The 19,005-nt window shown below is 37.2% G+C and overlaps 1 protein-coding gene across 8 annotated transcripts in view; it reads right to left on the bottom strand.

The window, feature by feature from the left end:
- HOMER1 (homer scaffold protein 1) overlaps nt 1-19,005 on the bottom strand; it is a 164,901-nt gene that overhangs the window by 53,688 nt on the left and 92,208 nt on the right. The window lies entirely within an intron of this gene.

Here is a 19,005-nt window from a genome sequence, read left to right on the forward strand (position 1 = left end):
TGACCTCAGGTGATCCACCTGCCTCAGCCTCCCAAAGTACTGGGATTACAGATGTAAGCCACCATGACCAGCACTAAGAATGTTTTCAAAGACAACCCCAAAATACTAAAAAACACAAATACTTCACCAAAATATTCCTAAACCTGGCAAGTGAAGAAATACAAAAAGTACCCAAGTACCAGGCTTAACGTGGAATGTTTCCCACCTTCATTATGACAGATACAGGTATCTACAGAAGAGTTTCCACCCATTCTCTTTTAAGGAATAAACATTATAGCCTGAAAAACATTTATTAAAAAAACTAACAATGTATTATATTTTTACTTGTGTCAAACCCTAAAGTATAATGTCATTCCTTAATGAAAACATATGAGGATGCTTAAATGTCATAAGGTTTGGGATATGTAATGTAGTATTTCTTTTGAAATTGTTGTTGATTTATTTCATCTTATTCAGGACCTTAAAATGTCAAAAATACAAACATTTGCTACAATAAACTGATTTCATAGGAAAGGCTATGCCTAGAAACTGGTTCTAATGACTTGACTTCTGATATAATTCCAGTGTCATAAAAACAAGAAGACTAAAGCAATCACCTTTTTTCCTCATTTAATGTTCTACTTGTTAAGCTACCACAGTTATGTATCTCAACTAAAACAATTTTTTACTACAAGACAATTCTTTTAGTTGGAAAGACTCCTCTTGAAAATTCCTTTCTTAACTTTCCAACGAAGAAAGAATTGCCTCATTAGAAAAAGGTTGTTTCTCTTTCTCATTATTGAAGTTTATTTCTGTTAGTAAAATTCTACTAACCTCATCCCATTAACTAAGTAGGGAGGGTTATAGGTTTCTTCAATCACCATTTTTTGGGGGTTTGATAAGTCATTTGTATTCTAGGGTAAATTTGATGGATATTTTATAGTAATTTTAGTATATATTTTATTTAAAAAGCATAGTTTTCATCACCAAGATTTCTAAAGCTTATCACCAGAAATATGACAGACCAGCATCATGAACCCCTTGATATGATGCACAGAGAACGACACAAGATTGTGTCTGTAGTATTCTTGCAATAAATGTGTAACTTCAGTCAAATAATGAGAAAATATCATATAAACCCAAACTGAGGGACAATCTGTAAAATAACTGAAACTCTTCAAACATGTGAAGAAAATGAAGGAAACAAGAAATAACAGTTAAATGCAAGGTGGGATCTTAGGTAGGTTCCTAGAACAGAAAGGGAACACTGGTGAAAACTGAGGGTTAGTTACTAGTATTGTATCAACGCTACTGTCCTGGATTTGATCATTGTGTTATGTTTACACAAGATGTTAACATTAAGGGAAGCTGGGTGAAGGGTACATGGGTACTCTGCACAGTTTTTGTGATTTTTCTGTAAATCTAAAATTAGTTTAAAATGAAAAGTGAAAAATATTCCTAAAGTTTACTGAGAAAATATCATCAAAACATGAAAGGATAGAATCAAGCAACAAGCTAAGCTATTAATTTAACAATTCATTTCCATCCTGAAAAAGAAAGCTCTTCTCTTATTCTTCCTTTGTGAAATGATTTTTCAGATTCAGGTCTTCTGAGCAAAGCATGCTTGGATTCACCTGCTCTAACTGAATTATAGATTTTTCTTTAAACCACCTACCAGTTTTTCCCCCTACAGAGATGCATTTTATTTAAATGGAAACTGCAATCTGACAATTGAAATCTTAGTGAACTAATTTAAATATTTGTTATATGTCAATAGCAAACCCTTCTTTAAAAATTAACTAGAAGAAAAAATGAGTATTTACTCCTAAAATCTATTTGTCAAAATTACACAATTATAAAGTAAAATGGATTACCACATATTTATAGCAGGAGAAATAATTTTAAAATGAGGGTGTTTTTCTATCATATTTATCTGGGTTTTATTTTATAGTCACTAGACAGTAAAATCCATCAAGCATTTTATAACTGCTCACATCACAAGTATTCAGTAATTATCTATGTAACTTTGGAGCCAACACTCAAGCACTTTGGTTCTCAGTTCTTTATATGTCAAATAAAGAGATCAGTCAAGATCTATATTATCCAAATATTAGCATGTGGCTATTTAAATGTAATAGTTCAAAATTAAAGTAAAAAATTCAGCTTTGAATTTGAGACACATTTCATGCACTCAACAGCCACACACGACTAGTGGCTACCACCCTGGACAGCAAAGATACAGAACATTTCATCAGGACAAAAAGTTCTACTGAGCAGTACTGTTCAAGAGGATCCCTACATTCTGCCTTTTCTTTCAATTTTCTTTTCTTTTCTCTTCTCTTCTCCTTTCTTCCTTTCTTTCTTAAGACAGAGTTTTACTCTTGTTGCCCAGGCTGGAGTGCAATGGCACGATCTCAGCTCACGCAACCTCCGCCCCCCAGGTTCAAGTGATTCTCCTGCCTCAGCCTCCCAAGTAGCTGGGATTATAGGCACCTGCCACCATACCCAGCAAATTTTTTTTTGTATTTTTAGTAGAGATAGGGTTTCACCATGCTGGCCAGGCTGGTCGCTAACTCCTGACCTCAGGTGATCCACCTGCCTCGGCCTCCCAAAGTGCTGGGATTACAGGTGTGAGCCACCATGCCCAGCCCTGATTGCGTCTTCAATTCTGTGCACGAGCCTGAACTGTGTCCCTCCAAAATTCATATATTGAAGTCCTAACTCCCAGGATCTCACAGTATGACTGTATTTGCAGATAGAGTCTTTAAAGAGGTAATTAAGGTTTAATGTGGTCACTAATGTGGGCCATAATCCAGTATAAATGATGTCCTTACAAGAGGAGGAGATTAGGACACAGACACACGAACATAAAAAGAGACCACAGCCATCTACAAGTCAAGGAGAGAGGCCTTGGAAGAAACGACCCTGCAGATGCCTTCATCTCAGACTTCTAGCTTCCAGAACTATGAGAAAATAGATTTCTATAGTTTAAGCCACCCAGTCTACAGCATTTTTTAGGACAACTCAGGCAAACTAATAAACATAATTTTTTAAAACCCACACTATGTAGCCTATCAATTTGCCCCATCTTCCTGAACTGAAGTACAAGGATTATATTTCCTGTTCTAATCAAGCTGGCTTTTCTGTGATAAGCTGTTCTCAATCAGATTCTCATTTGTTTTCTATGAATTTGTCCAATTTTTTCTATATTCAGAATCCGTTTATCAGATTGCATTTTTTCCTTTCATTGATTCAAGTTTTCTCCAACAAGTATTTTCCAGTTATTACACCCATCCTTTCACTTACCAGCAAAGCCTGGTGCTTGCCAATCTGTGCATGCTTAACCAATGTGCTGACTAAATGAAAAGTAAAGTTATTCACTATGAAATAAGTGCAAGGCCAACCTCAGATCAAATTAATTAATGAGTAGTACATTTTATAACACTTTAATTTTAATAAAGTTTTCAACACTAATAAAAACCTCAAATATAAATATTTTAGCTCTCACATCAGGGAGTGAATTTCACACTAGTTTTGGGTAGTAGAATCATATGGAGTTTCTTGACTCCCATTTTAAACCTATCATGCATGCACATGGTAACAGGGATTTCATCTATAAAACACTGTAGATCTGGAACATGGAGAATCTACAACAAACCTGTTTTTTTTTTTTTTTTTTTGAGACGGAGTCTCGCTCTATCGCCTAGGCTGAAGTGCAGTGGCTGGATCTCAGCTCACTGCAAGCTCCGCCTCCCGGGTTTACGCCATTCTCCTGCCTCAGCCTCCCGAGTAGCTGGGACTACAGGTGCCCACCACCTCGCCCGGCTAGTTTTTTGTATTTTTTTAGTAGAGACGGGGTTTCACCATGTTAGCCAGGATGGTCTCAATCTCCTGACCTCGTGATCTGTCCGTCTCGGCCTCCCAAAGTTACAATAAACCTGTTTAAGAAAAGGTTGGTATTCCTGAACAAGTTGCCTTGTTTTGGTGTAATTTACAACTTAATACCGACTGGCAGAAGTACTTTTTATATGAGTAGTCTAGGTAGTTACACCACCATATCAATTATTTTAAAACGCTTGATTGTTGAAGTGTATGTTTAAAGTAGGTTAGCAGATTCTTCAAATTCATCCTAGCATCTTCCAGTATTTTCATATTCGGTTGGTATTTAGACCCAAGGAAGCTCAAGTTTAAGATACAACTCTGGTAAAATCTTAAAATATACTATACGTTAATGATAAAATCCAGGTAAGTGTAATCATTTTATTTTCTACATGTATCAAGAAGATAACTTCACAATTTCATGTTTAGAATGGTACTTATGAGCAAGATGGCTACTAAAAGCATTTCTAAGGCTCTTGGGAGCCAGAGATACAAAAGGGAATTTGTACCCTCTTGCAGGCTCTTTACCACAGACTTCTATCAGGTTCTCAGGAGAAAGACTGGAGAGGCAGAGAGAGACTAGAAAAAGAATCCTGGATGAGGGGAGAGACTTCCATTTGGGAAATTCACAAAGTCTAGCCAAGACCCTTCTCCACAGGACCAAAATTTTAAACCAATGGGAGAAGAATACCCCTGAATCCTGTCATTCTCCCATTTAATCTGGATTCAGGCAAAGACCTGTTATGGCTGGAGGCAAAGAGAATAAAACTCTGTAACTCTGTTGAGAGGAACAGAAAATAGTCCTGGATTCAGAGGTCTCTAACCTGAGGGACAGAGGCAGGAAAGTCCTAAACAAGACTCTCAAATATCACAAGGCTGAATTTACCTGCTACTAGGAGAGGAGCAGGATCACTGAGAAAGCCTCATTTCTGAGATCCTGGGACAAAGGGTCTATCCAAGACTGAGGCTGGACAAAAACAACAGAGAACCCCATTCTATCCTCTATGATAGCAGCCTTCCATTGCAGGAAGGTCAAGACCGCAGAGACAGACCTTCTTTGAGGTGTGCACACACACAAAAATGACCAAAAGATGAGTATCGAGCAGTGAGTAGAACCCTCTAGCAACCCTAAGCACAAGGTAATGCTAGAGATGTTTAAAGGCTATAGCATACTCATAGTAACCACACCAACAACAAAATCAAAATCCATTTCAACCCCTGAATGGACTAACTTTCATATTAACAGCCTAGCAGAAGAGTCATACCCATTTCTCGGAGAAAATAGTGTTAATCATTACTGTCCTCCATGCAGTGTTTGGCATTCAATGAAAAAAAAAATTACAAGATGTACCAAAAAGCAAGAAACACACATACACACACACACACACACAAAAAAAACACTACTCACTGTCAAGAGAGAAAGCAATCAACAGAATCATACACAGAGATTAATCTGATCTTGAATATATCAAAGAAGGAAGTAAGACAGCCATGTTAAAGGTGTTAGTGGAAAGAAGGACATCACTTTCACTCAGATTGTGAATTTTAGCAGAGTAATGAAAACTATGGGAAAGAATCCAATAGAAATGTTAGAAATAAAGAACATGGTAACAGAGGTGAAGAATGCCTTTGACAGGCTCAGTGAACTTGACACAGCTGCATAAAGTCGGTGAACATGAAAACAGATCAACAGAAATCAGCCAAACTGAAACACAAAGAGAAAAAAGAAAAAGAGTTTCTAAGATATGAAGGGCCATATAAACTGTCTAACAAATGTTTAACTAGAATCATAGAAGAAGAAGAGAGAAGGGCAGAGGAAATATCTGAAGACATAAAGGATGAGTACTTTCAAAAAATAAAAGACATGAAACTACAAAGGCAAAAAGCACAAAAACATATTATACATGGAGGAACAAAAATAACAATTACAGTAGCTCCTTATCCATTGTTTCTCTTTCTGTGGTTCCAGTTACACATGGTCAACTCTAGTCTGAAAATATTACAGTATGATAAAATATTTTGAGAGAGGGAGAGAACACATGCATATAACTTTTATTACAGTATATTCCTATAATTGTCCTATTTTATTGTTAGTTCAGGTTGTTAATCTCTTACTGTGTCCACTATATAAATTAAACTTTATCACAGGTATGTATCTACAGAAAAAAACATAATACATATAGGGTTCAGGAATATCCATGGTTTCAGGTATCCACTGGGAGTATTTCAATATGTCCCCTGTGGTTAAGGAGGGACTACTGTATAGTAATACTCCATCACAGATGATGCAATCCAGAAGACAGTGGAGTGACAGTGTTGAAAGAAAACAATTCTCATCCTAGAATTCTACACATAGGAAAAATACCTTTCAAAATGAAGGTGAAATAAAGAGTTTTTCAGGTAAACGAGCTCAATTTATTACTAGAAGATGTGTGCTACAAGAAATATTAAAGTTCTATAGGTGAGAGTATGATCTCAGACAGAAATGTAGATCTACACAAAGAGATGAAAGTATCTGAAAATTATTAAAATGAAGATAATTATAAAAGGTCCAAAGGTATGATAATTCAAAGAAGAAATAATAGTCTTTTAAACAAATGATGCTAAAACAACTGGATAACCACATACAAAAATAAATAAATCTCAACCCATATCTCAGAGTCCATACACAAATTAACTAAAAATATGAAACTTCTATAAAATATAAAACTATAAAACTTGAAAAAATTCTTTGTGACCTTGGGTTAGGCAAAAATTTCTTAGATATTATACAATACCAAAAACATGGTCCATTAAAAAAATTGATCACAGGATCTTCATAAACTGAAAAACTTCTCTTTGAACAACACTATTTAAAAACTGAAGAGGCCAAGGCAGTGGCTCATGCCTGTAATCCCAGCACTTTGGGAGGCCAATGTGGGCAGATCACTTGAGGCCAGGAGTTTGAGAACAGACTGGCCAACATGGCAAAACCCTGTCTCTACTGAAAATACAAAAATTAGCAAGATGTGGTGGTGGGTGCCTGTAATCCCAGCTACTCAGGGGGCTGAGGCATGAGAATTGCTTGAACCCAGGAGGCAGAGGTTGCAGTGAGCCAAGATCGTGCCACTGCACTCCAGCCTGGTTGATGAAGCAAGATTGTCTTAAAAAAAAAAAAAAAATTGAAGACATCCTGGAATGCAAAGATGGTTCAACATACAAAATCAATGTAATGACCAGGCATGGTGGCTCATTAATTAATTAATTAATTAATTTTAATTAATAAAATTAAAAATGAGCAAAGAACTTGAATTGACATTTTCCCAAAGAAGAGAAACAAACAGGTGCTAAGCACTTGAAAAGATGTTTAACATCATTATCATCAAGGAAATACAAACTAAAACCACAATGAGACACCACCTCACATCCACTAGGATGGCACTATCAAAAAACAAAAGCAGGGTTGGGTTGATGAGGATGTGGAGAAAGTGGAACGCTGGTACACTGTTGGTAGGAATGTAAAACGGTGTAGCTGCTGTGGAAAACAGTATGGCTGTTCCTCAAAAATTTAGAATTATATAATCTAGCAATTCTACTTCTAGTTATATGCCCAAAGGCAGTGAGGCAGGGTCTCAAATAATTTTCTTTTTACCATTTTCTTTTTTCTTAGATATCAAAAGTAAATTTTTATAATACCTATAAACATAGGTATTATAAATTTGAATCTGAGAACAGTCTTGCTTCCTCTATTCTATGAGCTGCTCCTTTAATAATCTGTCTTTCTAGAGCAGTATGAAATACAGCTTAGGGCCAGGCACAGTGGCTCATGCCTGTAATCCCAGCACTTTGGGAGGCCGAGGCAGGCGGATCACCTGAGGCCGGGAGTTCGAGACCAGCCTGACCAACATGGAGAAACCACATCTCTACTAAAAACACAAAATTAGTTAGGCATGGTGGTGCATGCCTGTAATCCCAGCCACTAGGGAGGCTGAGGCATGAGAATCGCTTGAACCCAGGAGGCGGAGGTTGCAGTGAGCTGAGATCACACCATTGCATTCCAACCTGGATAACAACAGCGAAACTCTGTCTCAAAAATAAATAAATAAATAAATACAATTTAGGAAGCAAAATGTTTTTGATTTTGGTCAATCCTCCCTGTTCTCTTTGTAGCTTCTTCATATATTCCTTTCATCAAGTATAATAAATGCTCCTATTAGAATACCCTATACAACTTCAACTTATAATAAATTCCAAAAGATACCCTGAAGGAAGTTCTACATGTGAGCTATCTCAGATGGGTTCAACCCTTACACCCACACCCCTCAATACTTTGCACATTAATTTTGGAAAAAGAAAAGTTCCTTTCTTTAATCTACAAATCGAAGATATCACATTTCTCCCCCATTAGACTTACTAGCAATAATTAATACCTTAGGATTAATTCTGATACCAAAATTTTAAGTTAGCATCTCACATTTCAGGAATACTTGTTTAGAACTGTTGGGGTTCTCTGGCTGCTAATTTGGTTTCTTTTTTATAGGTACAGTTTTGGTAGTTTTACCTTAAGAAAGCTGTTCACAAAGAAATCACTAAATTGCTTAGCTGGAGAGACCAGTGATTCAGAAGATATAGTGAAACACCATTATGATCTCACATCTGAACACTGGAATAAGGGCAACCCAATTCTTTATTCTTGTGGCTGTTAAGTAAAGTTTCCCTTCGAAATGGACCAGCTGGTATCCTGTTGGCTTGAAATCTAGAGGAAGTTCAAAACACTTCAAAAACACCATTTGAAAGGTTCCTTAAACTGGAATTTTACAGTTTTTCCCTTATCTAAAGTCAAAGTTCTGGCCAAGCACAGTGGCTCATGCCTATAATCCTAGCACTTTGGGAGGCCGAGGCGGGCAGATCACTTGAGCTCAGGACTTCGAGGCCAGCCGGGGCAACATGGTGAAACCTAGCTTCTACCAAAAATAGAAAAATTAGCCGGGCATGGTGGCACGTGCCTATAGTCACAGTTACTTGTGGGAATAAGGCAGGAGGATTGCTTGAACCCGAGAGGTCACGGCTGCAGTGAGCCAAGATGGCGTCACCACACTCCAGCCTGGGTGACAAAGGGAGACCCCGTCTCAAAAATAAAATAAAAATAAAGTCAAAGTTGTTCTATGAGAAAGTATTAAACTTCATTAAATTAGTTTATGTAAAATCAAGAAGAAAAAGTACTTCAAAAGGCTCTATTTTCAAAATAAGAGGAATATACTTATCTAACCTGCAGAGTAACGGTACATGGGAATGGTCACTTGCAGAGTCTAAGAAAGCTGCCTCTCTCCCATTCTGCCAGGGCCTAGGACCCATAATTAGAGTCTCTATAATGGTAACGCCTTGTGTGTACTTTTTAGGCATGCTAATTATGTAGAACTGAGAAAAATATTCCGACACTCTTTCAAAAAACAATTTAAAAACGGTGCAGCTGGGTGTGGTGGCTCATGCCTGTAATCCCAGCACTTTGGGAGGCCAAGGCAGGTGGATCACTTGAGGTCAGGAATTCAAGACCAGCCCTGCCAACATGGTGAAACCCCATCCTTACTAAAAATACAAAAATTAGCCGGGGGTGGTGGCGCACATCTGCAATCCCAGCTAATGGAGAGGCTGAGGCAGGAGAATTGCTTGAACCTGGGAGTTGGAGGTTGCGATGAGTGGAGATCACGCCACTGCACTCCAGCCTGGGCGACAGAGCATGCATGATTCCATCTCAAAAATGAAATGAAATGAAATGAAATGAAAATAAATAGGTTGCAATAGGTTTTTTTCTTAACATTATTCTCTGTGTCAGTAGTGGGATCAATCCCTAACTATGAAAGCACTCCACAGCACTGCTTGTCTCAGGATCTGCCTGCTGGCTTGTCTACTCACTTCCCACTCCAGAACTGTGAATGCAGAAGCAACCAATATTGACTTAAAACTACTTGTGTGCTGCCTTCTGGGCTAGGTGCTTTCATATCAGCCTGTTGGCCCCAAGCTATAATAGGTCATCTTAGAAACTAATGACATCTTCAACAGTTTAGGGTCTGAATTTTTCTTTATAGAAGTTATCCTTTTAAAGGAAAAAAATGAAAATAGAATAATCTTGCATTATTTATAAATAATATTTATTGTCAAAAGGACCTAAATGAGTAGCGATTTCAGGTCCTGCTAGGCAAATAGCCTAGTATATGAAGGAAGCTTTCTATTAGATATAACTGAAAGCCTCCATTTGCTGGCAAGTCATTAACTTACTAATCACAGTGCTTCTTGGGATCCTCCTAACAGATGTTTGCATTATTCTGATCTTTAAAAAAAAAAAAAGTTTATTATATTGTTATTTTGAGGTAGAGTCTGGTTTTGTCACCCAGGCTGGAGTGCAGTGACGTGATCACTGCAACCTCTGCCTCCCCCAGGCTCAAGCAATCCTTCCACCTCAGACTCCTGAGTAGCTGAGACTACAGGCATGCAACCATACCTGGCTAATTTTTGTTTTTATTTTTGTTTTTTTTGTACAGATGCAGTTTTGCAAGGTTGTCCAGGCTGGTCTCAAACTCCTGGACTCAAGCAATCCACCCTCCTCAGTCTCCCAACAGTGGGCCTGGCCTGTTATTCTCCTGGCCTGATATTTTGAGAGACAGGATCTCCCTCTGTTGTCCAGGCTGGAGTGCAGTGGTGCAATCATAGCTCACTGCAACCTTGAACTCCTGGGCTCAAGCAATCCTCCTGCCTCAGCCTCCTGAGTAGTTGGGACAACAGGTACATACCACCACACTTGACTAATTTTTAAATTTTTTGTACAGAGGGAATCTTGTTATGTTGCCCAGGCTGGTCTTGAACTCCTGGACTCAAATGATCCTCCTGCTTCTGCCTCTCAAAGTGCTGAGATTACACATATGAGCCACTGTGCCTGGCCCTGTTCTATTCTTTATACTCCTGCTGTCGCCTCCTCTGGCCCTTGTTTTTTTTTTTTTTTTTTTTTTAATGTGCCTTGATAATCCCCCAGGTTTTATTTTCCATCTCAGATTCCTTGTCTGCCTAATAATCCACCACCTTTGCCACATAGTCTGGAATGTCTGGATCAACATACAATACAGTTGGCTACAGGTAAACAGATTGAGATATATGTTGACTGATGAAGTTTTACAGGAAGTTCCTATAGTGAACTAGAAATCACTTGGTCATATTCTAGGAAACACAGTGTTTAGAAGCGAAATAGAATTTAAGTACTAACACCTTTAATAAACATTGGAAGAAAATCCCAGAAATAAAAGTAGAATAGTTTTTTGGTTTTTTGAGACAAGGTCTCACTCTGTCACTCAAGCTGGAGTGCAGTAGTGCAATCATGGCTCACTGCAGGCTCAACCTCCTGGGCTCAAGTGATCCTCCCACCTCTGTCTCCCAGGCAGCTGGGAATATAGACAAGTGCCACCACGCCTGGCTATTTTCTAATTTTTTTGTAGAGAAGGGGTTTCTCTATGTTGCCCAGGGTGATCTCAAACTCCTAGGCCCAGGCAATCCACCTGCCTCAGCCTCCCAAAGTGCTGGCATTACTGTGCCTGGCCGAGAATAGTTTTTAAAGAAACAATGTATCACCAATGTTACTGATAGCACAAAAAAAAAATGATACTGGAGTGAAAAACATGGACATAAATTGTAGTCAGAAAGTGAATCAGAAGAGCTGGACCCTGCATATGATGAAGTTATAAGAACACCTTAAGCCATTTATTTTACATATATTATGTGTGCACAAAAGAGGCTAGTATTAAAATCTATGTCCACGTAAACCTAAAAGAGTTGTCACAGTCATAGTTTAATTGACGATATTTTTTGTTGGTGCATCTTAGATCAGATAAAATATGGAATTTTACTCAGCTCTGGTAAAGAAAGTAAAACACTATTGACTTTTCTGAGGAAAATTAATCTGAAACAAATTACTTCAAAATGTATAGTGTATGCTTTTATCACTCTATAAATATTTCTGAGTTTCAAAGAATTTTGTTAAACATCTATATTAAGAATCAATTGCTGTAACAGCTGGTTAAAAGTGCAGGCTCGAATCTGATGACTTGCTTCAAACTATGGCTATAGTCATTTAATAGTCATGGGCCTTGGGCAAGTTACCTAACCTCATCAGGTCTCAGTTTTCTCATGTATAAAATTAGGGTTAATAACAACTATCTTTATAGGGTGATTTTGAGAAGTAAATAGCCTATGTAAACGTACTCTTGAAGACAAAAAATAAGACACTCAAATGGTGGTACCTTCCACATATGCAGTCAATAAAGAATCCTCAAAGAATCTTCTGCGAACTGCTAAAAAGCTGAAAAGATTTAACATTAAATATTTTAAAGTGGCTCCTTTTGATTAGTATTGTAAAGAACAAAAATAGAAATAATTTAAATCAAACCCAATGATATATATTGTATGCACTCAATGATTTATATTGTCATTCTTAGTTACTACAGATGTATTATTTGTAACAAGTTTAAACCTTTCATGTAACCTCAGAATAAATTTAGCAAGTTAATGAAGCAATGAGAAAGTAAGTAAACATAAATCATTCTAAGAAGTGGTATGGTTAATTTCTGATTGTGAGAGGGGAGAAGGGAATCTACGTTATGTGTACTCCATAAAAACATTCTGTACTTTAGTGCAGTTTCCCATTTGATTTGAGAGAGCACAGCAAAAGTCCAGCTCTACTTCCATTTTTATTCGCTGCAATGAAGAGTCCCATAAGGTGCCCTGAGAAACGTCCTGGTTCCTATAACTGTGCTTCTAGCAGTAAGAGCAACATGTCTATGTGCTGATGAGCAGCTCCCATTGGAGATGGCTCCATACTGTAACATCTGCTAACATCTGTGCACTGCTTGCCTGGCGCAGTGCCTTCTGTAGTCTTTGCCACATGCCCTAACGTAGCTGTGGCTGAGGAATGGAAATACAAGCGTGAAGAGCCACAGGAAGTCCCAGCTTCACTTCCAGTTTGTATCCTCGCCGCTGATCCCTACCCATGATATGCTAAAGCCTCTTAAGAAATTCCCTTTGAAAATTTTAAGCAGCTTATCCTCTTTTAGGAAGGAGATGTGGATGCTAACTTCTTGCTCAGGGATATTTGTGAAAGGTTCAAAGTGCCTTACAGGTGTTTTAAATACCTTAATGTAAATCGTAGTTTCCCTACATCAGTGAATTTGGAGGGCTGAGAGACAGATCTAAGGGAAGGGAATAAAAAACTACTCAGTGGACCTACTGCTAGTTCCTAAGTGAGAAGAAAAACAAATTGACCCAAGGTGATACTGTGAATTATGTATCTACTAGATTCATAGAAGTATTTTTGTTGATTTCCCTTTTTAAAAAAACTGACCATTGATTAAAAGTTTCTTTGGAAATGTATTCAGGAAATGATGTTAGACCATTCCACAATGGGATGTCTTCAGAAAACCAGTCTTACATACTAAATAAAAAATTATGTTTCTTTCAACTCTTATGAATATACATCTATCTCTTGCCAAGAGTGAGATCAATTTATTTCAAGCCCATAATAGCATTATAATCATTATAATATTCAAGATAGAAATGAATGTTTTTATCTGGCCTTCTATAATTTGATTTAACTTTGGAGGCAAAAATGCCACCATTTCCTTGCAGAGTAGGTCACTTAAGGAAAATTCACCCTAAAAATTGTTTAGCACAATATGTAGCGTTGTTGGAAAACACCATAATAATTAAAATAAAAATCTCTCTAGGTACTGGCAGAATTGAAAAGATGCTTATTAACAGATTCTACCAAAGCTAAAATTGTGTGAAAAGATATGGATAATTTTACAGTAAAATGTGTTTCCAAATTTGTCATAAATTTTCATCTTTTAGAAAACAGTAGTAACCAATAATAAACTTTTGCATTCAGTTTAAATTTGTTTTTGAAGAGGAGGCCAGAATCAAAGGATATAACATCAAATTATTTAAATGTTTGTTAATAGCATGTTACTTGTGGCAGAATAATTCCTACCAACTTCATTTATTTAATGCACATATAAGCTATGTAAATAATATGCAAAGGTAAGGGCCCTGATGAAAAATATTATGCAAATGAATTCTAAGCAAAGGGAGATGATAATAAATGAATACAGCCCAGAATAAATAATAGCTTAGTCCACTACTGATTGCTCAGCTATTATCATAAGAGGCTTTCTTTGGCAGGTCGCGGTGGCTCAAGCCTGTAATCCCAGCACTTTGGGAGGCCCAGACGGGCGGATCACGAGGTCAAGAGATCCAGACCATCCTGGCTAACACGATGAAACCCCGTCTCTACTAAAAATACAAAAAGACTAGCCGGGCATGGTGGCGGGCACCTGTAGTCCCAGCTACTCGGGAGGCTGAGGCAGGAGAATGGCATAAACCCGGGAGGCGGAGCTTGCAGTGAGCTGAGATCCGGCCACTGCGCTCCAGCCTGGGCGACAGAGCGAGACTCCATCTCAGAAAAAAAAAACAAACAAACAAAAAAAAAAGAGGCTTTTTTGGGTTTTCCTTCTAAAGCCTTCCTGATCAGCCTCGATGGAAGCAAAAGTCTCCTATCTACAAGAACCAACTTTACTGGCCAATGTGATGAAGCCTGGCTGTATTCCAACTCCAGATTAGTTCAGCAAGAGTCACCACTTTAGCTACAGAAAGACAACACAACAGAAATTCCTTTCAGCAGGATATTTGCTTTGTTGTTTTTCCAGTACAGTGACAGTCTTGAGCATATTCCTCACAAAAACTCAGCTTCCCTTGATCTAACACCCTCTTTTGTAATCTGTGACTTTGAAAGAATTTTTCTTTGTATGAAATTGTCATGTATGATATCTGGACCAGAGACTTGGGCTTCCTTTAACCTAAGTATGAATTAACTAACACAGGCTATTAAATTCAAATGCTGTAATGGATGGGTACTTTGTCCTCCATACTACAGCAATATTAAGACACCCACCGTAAGGTTTTTCAAACTGAACTACAATGTCTTTTTTCACATGTGCTATTCCTTTGCTCCGTTACATTAGGGGTAATTTACAATTGGCTATCTGCAGTTATATATAAGGGTGTTGAGAATGCCACACAGAGATCACTGAAAAATAGGTGACTACTTTTAAACTAGTTTAGAATATGGAATAATAAAAACTAGTGATAATCAGATTATGCTAATCAAAAGGAAAAGTTGGGATCAAATTATTTAATAGTCTGGTAAAGTATGAATTAAACAGATTTAAGTTATTGTTCCAAGGGCCTTAAATATCATAGCAAAATTTGCAAAACATATTTCAAAATGCAGAATAGTTACAAATATGGATGGACAAATAAAGTAGAAAGGATGTCCACATTTCTTTTTGAGGATATGGAAATAATAGACATCTATCATTAATACTTGAAAGACTTTACACTGTAGAGATGGATGACTGCATGCTTTGCCTATATTTATACGAAAAGTAAATAATTTTACAAAAGTAATTTTAAAAAGTAAATAATTTGTAATTATTTGTAAAATTACAAATAATTTTACAACAATGTATGTAAACATGGATATCTGTGGAACTACGTCAGGCCTTACTATTAACATTTGCTAGACTGCTTTCTATGGATGAATGCAGATTCTACTAAAACTAGGTTCTAAGTACTAAAATGTGCTTCTATAGGTTTACTTAGCTTATAAACAGCTTTCAGAAAACCATCCCAAACAACTACATAGTCCCAAGCTTGAGAGGGGCTTTTATCATATACATTATGGTCACCCATATTAGTGAACTGCTTATGTAAAAGTTTATGAGCTTGTGATAAGTGGTATTTTCCCTTATCTTTCAACCAGTTAAACTATATCTCTGTGACTATTACTTATTTATAGAAAACAAACTAAAGCCTGGAGACATTCTATATAGATCTGGAAGCATATCTGCTATGCTGAGTATTCTTCAAGAATAATATTAAAATGACTTGTGGCAACAAACTTCATATGCAAGCTAAAAAATGTTAATCTTTTCAGAATAAGTCACTCTTTCAAATGCATTTTTGTAAAAGTTAATAAATTCAAGAAGAAAAACGCTTATTCTAGTTTCCATTTACTAATACTACTTAACATGATATTCACAGAGGATCTTAACAAACAGTGCTAAATGACATTCTGGATTTTTACACAAAAGTACCTTTTCCTTAAAATTTTTACCAATTGAGAACCATATGACAAATTTCAATACAATTTGGGCATTTATATATCTTGATTCATGGGTTTCATTTGGAGGAGATGTAAAATGATTGAAGAAACATTCTTTTTTTATCTGCATTATGATTTGCATTTCTAATTTATTTAGACATGTGATGCTAGTATTGTGATGGTCATGTACAACTAAATGGGCTCAGTTTGTGTAATTTCTGAACTTAAGCAATCAACTTAAGCAATCAATGTATTAAATGCAATAAATCAACATTTATTGTCTTTTATGTATCTAATATTTTGGAGGATACAGATGTTATTGGCTAGTGAACTAGAAATATCTTTATTTCTTCCTATTTCCTTTCTCTCAAAGCTAAATAGCGAACAATTCTCTCATTTCTTCCATACCAGTCTTTCTCTATAGATTCCTTCCAGTTGTCACTACCACGACCTCAGATGAGGGCACTAAAACACCTAACTGCTTCAAAGGCCAAAGCAGATGCCCCTCCCTCTGCCAGGAGCGCTCCTTCCCCACTTTACAGGCCAACTTCGATCCACTGGAAGGATGAGTTATGTGTGGACCACTTTCATGATCCAGCCATACTACTGTCTGCCCTCTTCCCTCACTTTGATGTCTTCTTTTGTGGCACTTTTCCTAATAGTAATTATATAGTTATGCAATTATTTCTCTTACTCCCTCACTGAAGTTTAAACACTATAAGAACAGAGACTGTTTACTTGTTCACTAATGTTTGCCTGGCACTCAAATATTTGTTAAAACTGTAAAGAAAGTATAACATCAGAGAATGTTGAAGTAATCATGGAGAGAGCTTGGGGACTCTTCTTTGAGTTTCCAGAGCACCCCATGGATCACTACCTCTGCATCATCCATACTGGTTATATATTCTGCTGCCTCATGAAGCCCTTTGAGGGCAATCTTATTCGCCTTTGACCTGGCACAAAGACATGCTCCATACATGATTTTGAACTAAGTAGTATTAAAATGGACCTATGCCAAAGAGTTGCTCATACTCGGTCTGGACACTAACCACTTACATGTGTGTGCTCATGGTGATTTTAGATGCATAACTTGCTAGTTAAATGATTTCTAATTCGTGTGATTATATATGTATATAACACATCTACAAAATACTCCACCAAGATAACTGTGCTTTCCAGGTACTTCCAGACTCTTGATATGTTTCAGTCACTGGTTTACAACAGAATTACTTTTGAGCTCTTTATTTCAAATAAAATTTAGAAACTATTTTTGAACTATTAGGGCAATATTTTGCAGAATACCTTTGAAGCTATGTTATAAGTTTCAACTTTCTACTTCTAAGAAATTGACTTTTGTTACCAAGTTCCCCCAGATGCTGTAAGGCTGCTATACCATTACATGCAAATCTGAAAACTTGTAGGACAAGTGTTCCAAATGTTTGGTTATGTTACGCTGGTTTCAGAAACATAAAGCTTAACTCTCAGCGGAACTGAAACCTTTAGCCAGCTACTTGGTAAACATGCAGACTGGATTCTTAACTATATTACCAAATTAATAGACAAAAGAGCAAAGAAAGAATATAACATATAAGGAAAGTTTACCATGGCCTATAATCATGTAAATTATCTCAATCTAAGGTCCTCTAACACTTTTGCTTTGAAAATGTAAACTACCAGTTACATAATCAAGAATACTATGAGCGCACGCACACACACACAAGCACACACACTAAACCCTGTTAAGATATTTTTCTTTTTTGTTGAAAAAGGCCTTGCTCTTGTCACCCAGGCTGGAGTGCAATGGTGCAATCTTGGCTCACTGCAACCTCCGCCTCCGGGTTCAAGTGATTCTCCCGCCTCAGCCTTCCGAGTAGCTGGGATTACAGGCACCCGCCACCATGCCCGGCTAATTTTTTTCTATTTTTTAGTAGAGACGGGGTTTCTCCACGTCGGCCACACTGGTCTCAAACTCCTGACCTCAGGTGATCCACCTGACTCAGGTTCCCATAGTGCTGGGATTACAGGCATGAGCCATCGGGCCTGGCCAATATTTTTCAACGTAAATAGTTAAAAAATCAACATAGGCCAGACCCGGTGGCTCATACCTCTAATCCCAGCACTTTGGGAGGCTGAGGAGGGTGGGTCATTTGAGGTCAGGAGTTCGAGACCAGCCTGTCCAACATGGTGAAACCCTATCTCTAAGAAACATACAAAAATCAGCTAGGTGTGGTGGTGCATGTCTATAATCCCAGCTACTCAGGAGGCTGAGGTGGGAGAATCACTTGAACATGGGAGACGGAGGTTGCCGTGAGCCAAGATTGTGCCACTGCACTCAAGCCTGGGTGACAGAGGGAGGCTCCATCTCAAAAAAATAAAAAAATAAAATAAAATCAACATGACCATGCTGACTTAACCGAAATACACAATGTTTTCTTAAATAAATGAAATGCCTATAGACTCACTACTCATTGAATTTCAACTACACATTTTAAAGATTCATAATTTATTTTTGCATCAAATAGTGAATCAATATTGTTAATTATCATCTTTTTGATATTTAGACTCCATATGGTGACTTAAAATTTCTTCAAGACAGGTTAAGGAAAGACTGAAGTAGAGAAGCAAGGGATTCTAGAGTAAAGTTCTAATTCTGGTACCTATCTATAGATTTTAGAAAAATTCCCTAACCATATGCTTTGGATTTTTCTTCCTGAAAAAGTAGAAATTGTATCCATTCTACTTCTCGAGACAACTGTCCAAAAAAAGAAAAAAGCGTAGAGACAAAACTATAAAAAATAAAAATTATGAAAACACAGGATTAAATATAAACCCAAATAAGCCCTTTAATGAATACACTTCTACACACTGTACCATCTAATTTTTGGAAGTACTAAGGATAGTGCTCACTACCTAGCATTCAAAGTTTTATACTGAGATTGCTGAATAAATGGACTCTTAAATAATAATAA

Source organism: Papio anubis, chromosome 5 (assembly GCF_008728515.1).
Source record: "Papio anubis isolate 15944 chromosome 5, Panubis1.0, whole genome shotgun sequence".
Classification (NCBI taxonomy): Eukaryota; Metazoa; Chordata; class Mammalia; order Primates; family Cercopithecidae; genus Papio; species Papio anubis.